This window comes from Canis lupus, chromosome X (genome assembly GCF_011100685.1).
Source record: "Canis lupus familiaris isolate Mischka breed German Shepherd chromosome X, alternate assembly UU_Cfam_GSD_1.0, whole genome shotgun sequence".
NCBI lineage: Eukaryota > Metazoa > Chordata > Mammalia > Carnivora > Canidae > Canis > Canis lupus.
Window position 1 is genome coordinate 18,617,927 of NC_049260.1, and position 7,438 is coordinate 18,625,364.

Below are 7,438 nucleotides of genomic sequence, written 5' to 3' on the forward strand. Positions count from 1 at the left end.
CCCCCCTAGCAGTGTGACCTTGCTAAACATTGATGCTAAACATCAACTATCTTCTCTGGAGAGCTGACAGAACAATACCCATGGCACAGGCTTGCTGCAAGGGTTAAATGAAATACTGTTTGCCAAACAGTGCAGAGCCTGAAGCCAAGGAAGTACTCAGTGATATACATACTAAAAATACCCCTATATCCCTCCCTCCCAATCTGCTCCTAGCTTCTACAGCACACACACACACACACACACACACACAGCCTTCTGTACTGCACTATTATTGTATGTGGTGAGTTCAATAATGAGCCCCCCAAATTCATGTTCACCAAAAAATAATATTCAAGAATGTGGCCTTAACAGATTTTTGCAGATATAGTTCATTCCAATGACGATGAAGTTATACTGGATTAGGGTGGGCTCTATATTCAGCACGACTGAGGTCCTTATAAGAAGAAGGAATTTGGGACACAGAAACAGAGAGGGAATGTCTTGTGAAAGTGAAAGCAGAGATGTGGAACAGCAAGGTTTGCCAGCCACCACCAGAAGCTAGGAGGAAGGCATGGGACAGATGCTTTGCTAGAGCCTTGAGACAGAGCACGGCCATGCCAAAACCTTGATTTAAGACTTCTAGCCTCCTGAACTATGAAAGAATACATTATGGTTGTTTTAAACCACTCTGTTTGTGGTATTTCATCACAACAGCCCTAGGAATGAATACATTTTCCTTTCAGTTAATCGATGTAATTTAATCTTTATTTCTGCCCATGCTCCCAATTTTCTTTGATCAATTTAGTAGTATCCAGGGGGGGAAAAGAGGGAAAAGAGGGATAGATAGCATGCAGGCAAGTGTGCCATTCATCCTGGGAGGATATAGCAGTTAAAGTAAAACATAGAAGAACGACGTAGAGGTAAGAAAGTTCTGGTAGTGGTGCATGCTGGGAACACTGCCTTTCTTCAACACACTGCAATTCCAGCTTGCACCACTATGGGGAATTTTGCAGAAGAAAATAATTCTACCTTATTCCACTGAAGTTAGAGTAGGCTAGTATATTCTAATTTAGACCCTTGGAATTAGATTGAGCTTTGCTTTCTATTAACTATTCAAGATTTGACTGAGACCAACTAGCCAATGAGTCAAGAAAACTACCCACTCTCAGCAAAATAAGAACTTGGATAGATAAAGTGCTTTACGAAATTTGTCATGCTTCATAAAATAGAGAAGCAAGAATACCATACTACATGCTGGTACACTGCCAGACTATTTTCCAAGGTGGCTGTATCATTTTATAATCCTACCAGGGATGTGTGAGGGCTCCAATTTCTCTACATCTTTAGCAATACCTGCTGTCGTCTGTCTTTGCTTGATTATAGCCAATCTAATGGGTATTGTGGTACTGATTTATATTTTCCGTATAATCAGTGATGTTGAGAATCTTTTCATGTACTTACTGGTCATCTGTATATCTTCTTTGACGGAAAACCTTTTCAAATCTTTGGCTGATTTTTAAAATGTATTATTTGTCTTTTTATTATTGAGTTGTAAGAATTTTTATATTCTAGATAAAAGTCTCTTATCAGATATATTATTTCCAAATATTTTCTCCCATTCTGTGGGTTATCTTTTCATTTATTTGATGGCATCACTTGTAACAAAGAGAGAAACTGAACACCATCAAAAGTCCTTTTATTACTTGTGCTTTTTGTGTCATATCTGAGAAACAACTGCTTAAACCAAAAATATTTTTCTTCTTAGAGTTTTACAATATTATCTCTTATATTTAGTCCTAGAATCCATTTTGAGTTAACTTTTAGGTATCATGTGAGGTAAGGATCCAAATTCATTCTCTTCCATGTGGGTATCTAGCTGTGCCAAACACCAACTGTTGAAAAGACTAGTTTTTCCCATTTTATTTTCTTGATATCCTGGTCAAAACCTGACTATAAACCTAGGCGTACATTCATATACTCTCAATTTTATTCTACTAATGTACATGTCTATCTTTATAGCAGTAATATACCATCCTGATTACTATAGCTTTGTAATAAGTTTTGATATTATAAAATATGAGTCCTCTTTATTCTTTGTCAAGATCATTTGGACTACTTCAGGTCCTTTGCATTCACATACAAATAATAGAATCAGCTTGTCAATTTCTGCAAAAAGGCCACGTGAAATTTTGATAGAATAGAACTACATATATAAAGCAATCTGGGAAGTACTGCCATCTGACAATATTAGGTCTTTTTTTTTTAATATTAGATCTTCTGATCCATGAATACTGGTTGTTTATTCAATTGTCTTGCATTTATTCTAACAATATTTTGTAGGTTTTAATGTACCAGTCTTGCATTTCGTTGTTACATTTATACTTAGGCTTTTTTTCCTCCTTAATGCTATTATAAATGGAATTGTTTTAATTTCATTTTCAAGTGTTTCTTAGTGTGTAGAAATAGAATTGATTTTTATATACTGATCTTTTATCATTCAATCTTGTTGAACCTTGTTTATGAGCTCTACTATTTTTTTTTGGTGGATTTCTTAGAGTATTTAATATACAAGATCATGGCATCCTGCCAATGGAGACAGTTTTACTTCCGTGTTTTTTTTAAAGATTTATTTATTTATTCATGAGAGACACAGAGAGAGAGAGAGTCAGAGACATAGGCAGAGGGAGAAGCAGGCTCCCCTTCAGGGAGCCCAATGCGGGACTCGATCCCGGCAACCCAGGATCATGTCCTGAGCCAAAGGCAGATGCTCAACCACTGAGCCACCCAGGTGTCCCTACTTCCATATTTCTAATCTGATACTTTTTGTTTTTTTACCCCTCTAAATGCCCTGGCTAAACCCTGCATTACATTGTTGAACAGAAGTAGTGACAGCAAACATCCTTATCTTATCACTATCTTCGAAGGAAAGATATCAGCCTTTTACAACTAAGTATTATGGTAGCCGTGGAATTTTTATAAATGCTGTCTATTATGCAGTGGAATTTTTATAAATGCTATTATGTTGAAGGAGTTACCTTTTTTCTGAGTTTGTTGAGTAGGTTTTTTTTTTAAGATTTATTTATTTGATGGAGAAAGAGAGAGAGGGGAGTGACAGAGGGAGAGAGAAATTCAGGCAGACTCTGTGCTGAGTGTGGAGCCCGACAATGCAGGGCTCAATCTTGAGACCTTGAGATCACAACCTGAGCTGAAAGCAAAAGTTAGTCACTTAACTGTGCCATCTAGGTGCCCTGTTTGTTGAGTGCTTTAATCATGAAAAGATACTGAATTTTGTTAATGCTTTGCCTGCATCTTTTGAGACAGTTATATGTCTTTATCCTTTATTCCATTAATATGGTATATTATATTAATTTTAAAATGTTAAACAAGCCATGCATTCCTGGGATAAATCTCATTTGGTCATGATGTATAGTCCTTTTTACATGTTACTTGATTCAGTTTGCTAATATTTTGCTGAGAACTTTTTTTTAACCTATATTTATAAGACGTATTAGTCTTTAGTGTTCTTTTTCTGTGATGTTTTCCTCCGGTTTTATATCAGGGTAATATTATCTTCACAGAATGTTCACTCATCTCTTACTTTTGGAAAACTTTGTGAAGAACTGGTATCAATTATTTGAATGTTTGGAAGAATTAAGTTATTTATTTATTTATTTTTAAAGATTTATTTATTTATTCATTCAGAGAGAGCGAGAGAGAGGCAGAGACACAGGCAGAGGGAGAAGCAGGCTCCACGCAGGACGCCCGACGTGGGACTCGATCCCGGGTCTCCAGGATCACACCCCGGGCTGCAGGCGGCGCTAAGATCAGGAGAATTTGGAGTCTATATTATTTATGGAGACTTATTTAGAATGTCAAAATCTTCTATTAGTTAGGATATAATTAATATTTATAATTATAATTTATAATTTTATATACACGTATCTTATGTTATTTCATATATTATATGTAAATATGTATAAAATTTTATAAATATATAAAGCCAAGAGAAAATTTTACTTTTTATGTATCTTCTTTAATTGAGAATAATAGTATTTCGTAGAAAATTTTGCTTTTATTTTTCTTTCTTTTTTTTTTTTTAAATTTTGCTATCTTTAACAGTAATCTGTTCTCTGTGTTTAGCCAAACACTCAAGGTAGGAAAAATACACTGACAAAATTAAGAAATACTGTGACATGGCACTAGGGCATTCCACATACTCTATTTATGGTCGAAGATAATTTAAAAGGAACACAAAATAAGCACCAAATTTATTTAGTCATTTAAAGAAGTGCAATGAAAGCATATCAATAGTGAAAGCACTCAATCTAAAGGCATCTGATACTGTAACAGACATTATTTATACCCAGTACATGTTCACCTTTATTTTCTTTTGAGGATCAAATTTCTGTTTTCTCAGAGTTGACCTCAACCTTTAAAACCAGTGATAAGATGATGACCCCAACATGGCCAAAAGAGCACTAACCCTAGCCACAAAGATTATTTTACTGATAAAAAGCATGCAGCCTACACTAGACTGCTAAGAGCTCTCTTTTACTTTGGCTAGGATGATTTGGGGAAAAAAGGAGACATTGGTGGTTAAAAGACTTATACAAACCAGAGTTTCTGGATGTGATTGTCTTTGGCACTAACTTTGTGTGGGAAAGGCATGTCTGAAAATGTACCAAACGTAAAGGAGGAAAATAGAGCTAATGGCTACAAAGGGTCAAAGATCTGATAACACTGATCAAATCTTGGATTGAGCCATACTTGAAGCTAGTTCATCCTAACATGTTCTAAATTATGCTAGCTAATAAATTCTGTTTGGCTTAAGCATTTTGAAATTGAGTTTCTGTCATCTGCAGCAAACAATGATCATAAATGTATGAATATAGAATTTTAAAGCCAGGTCAACATTGTCTCTGCTTATTTATTTATAATCAGCATAAATGCCCATTAAATTACATGAGGATTAGATTGTGCTTAAAGTATTTGAAAAAAACTCCTATGTAATTTCGAAGATGAAGATTAAAGAATAGTGCTATAGGGTATAAACAGACTAGTAGTAAAAATTAAAATGCAATATAGTTCTATTTAGTTTCACATGTAGGTGTATAAACCTCAAATTTAAAATTATACAAATGAAATATAGAATATTAAAATAAGAATAAAAATGATATCAACTGTGTAAGGTAGCAAAAATCAATGTATTCATTTAAGCTTTAAATACTATTAAATTATTAATAATTTAAATGACTAAGAAGAAACATGAACAAATTGTGACACACTGCTAAGGAAAATGTGAACTAACTATAGAAGTGCCTTGTACATAGTAAGAGTGAAGATATTAAAGTGATTACTTTAAACATTTTTACTGTTAAATAATACCTAATTAAAAACTTTCTGACAAAGAAGCGTCAGGCCTTGATAGCTTATTAGGAAAGGCAATGTCGGTGGGCCGCCGGGGTCGGTGAAGGATCTCAAGATGGCTGGGTGAAAACTTGCTCTAAAAACCATTGACTGTGTAGCTTTTGGGGAGATCATACCCCGAAACCAGAAGGCCATTGCCAACTCCCTGAAATCCTGGAATGAGATGCTTACCTCCAGGTTGGCTACTCTTCCTGAGAAACCACCTGCTATCGATTGGGCTTACATAGGCCAATGTGGCAAAGGCTGGTTTGGTAGATGACTTTGAGAAGAAGTTTAATGTCCTGAAGGTTCCTGTGCCAGAGGATAAATACACTGTCCAGGTGGATGCTGAGGAAAAAGAAGATGTGAAAAGCTGTGCTGAGTTTTTGTCCTTCTCAAAGGCCAGGACTGAAGAATATGAAAAAGAGCTGGAGAAGATGAAGAACATAATTCCATTTGATCAGATGACCATTGAGGAAGTGACTGAAGTCTTTCCAGAAACCAAATTAGACAAGAAGTATCGCTATTGGCCTCACAAACCAATCGAAAACTTATAAACTTGAGTTGAGGAGAAAGCCCTGGCCCTCATATTATAAACGCTGGACATTAAAAATAATGATATGGTGGTGTGTGTCTCAAAAAAAAAAAAAAACAGGAAAAGGCAATGTCAAAGAGTGTTCAATCTTATGGCTTTCTGCCTAAGGACAGGTCTCAGGCACAGTGCTACGCATCGAGAACTCAGATAAGATGCCACAAGTTACTGGCTTGATAAATCAGAAGACAAAATTTTGGGAATCACAGCAGCTAGAAAGTGAAAGTTTAAATCTCAGAAAAGAGAACCACAGGAGGGAAAACCTGAATTTTGCATATATAATCATTGTACAAATTTCTGGTTGATTCAGGAAACACATGTACTACACATGTACAAGGCAGACTACGAGGAGCACAGCTAAGGCCAAAAGAAGTGACAGAAACTACACCTGCCTACCACAGGGAAGACACAGCTTGAAATTTGAGTTTAACCAAGCTCTCTGCCTTCTTAAAGCAAAAAAATCGACAATTTAGGGGAACATGACAATCTACTGTCTATGAAATATATCAATAAAATGTCCATGATGCAATTAAAAATTCTAAGATATATGAGAATACAGTAACTCCTATAACTCAATGAAGAAAATGAAAACATGCTTCTGATAAATAGGCAAAAAAAGGAAATTTCAACAAAAAACTAACAACTGCTAGAAAACCTTGCCAATGGAAACCCTAAAACTGAAAAATAGATAATACCTGGACAAAAAAAGATCACTTAATAGAAGACTGGAGATGATTAAAAAATAGTAAATTCAGAGATAGATGAATAGGTATTTTCTTATAGCATCCATTACCTGTTGGGTAATACAGCAAATCCAATTCATGCAGATGTGGCGCTCTAGAGGGACAGAAAAGAATGGTACAGTAAAAAATTATCTGAAAGGACTTCAAAAAATATCTGACACCATATTTTTCTTTTTCAAAATTGTTTTAGCTATTATTGTTCCATTACCTTTCTATATAAAATTTAGAATTATCTTGTCTGTATCTATAAAAAACTTTGCTGGGATTTTGATAGGAATCACATTAAACCTACATATAAATTTGGAGAAAATGTACTATGTTAAATTTTTCACTCTATCAAGATGGTATATCTGTTCATCTATGTAGCTCTCCTTTGATTTCTTTCATCAGACTTATGCTGTCTTCTTTAAACATCCTGTAAATTTATTTTACATCCTGTAAATTTACCGTTATATTTATACATAAATATTCATTTTTTGTTAAGCTCTATGCTCCAAATGAGGCTTGAACTCACAACCCTGAGATCAAGAGTCACATGCTCTATTGACTAACCCAGACAGGCATTCCCATAAACATTCATTCTTGAGTGAATATAAATGGTATTATTCTAAATTTCAGTTTCTGCATGTTCATTGCTAATTTATAGAAATGGAACTGATTTTTGTATTTTGATCTTCTATCCTGTGACCTTGCAGAAGTGACTTATCCTAGTGGATTG

The 7,438-nt window shown here is 34.9% G+C and overlaps 1 long non-coding RNA gene across 1 annotated transcript in view; it reads right to left on the minus strand.

The window, feature by feature from the left end:
- The window catches only part of LOC119868173, a 74,157-nt gene extending 67,358 nt beyond the window's left edge, over nucleotides 1–6,799 (minus strand). Inside the window, exons 1-2 of the long non-coding RNA XR_005385920.1 lie at nucleotides 6,771–6,799; nucleotides 5,578–5,733 (exon numbers count right to left, since the gene is read on the minus strand). This is a non-coding gene — a long non-coding RNA (uncharacterized LOC119868173). The remainder of the gene's footprint in view (nucleotides 1–5,577; nucleotides 5,734–6,770) is intronic.
- Nucleotides 6,800–7,438: the final 639 nt, after the last annotated feature.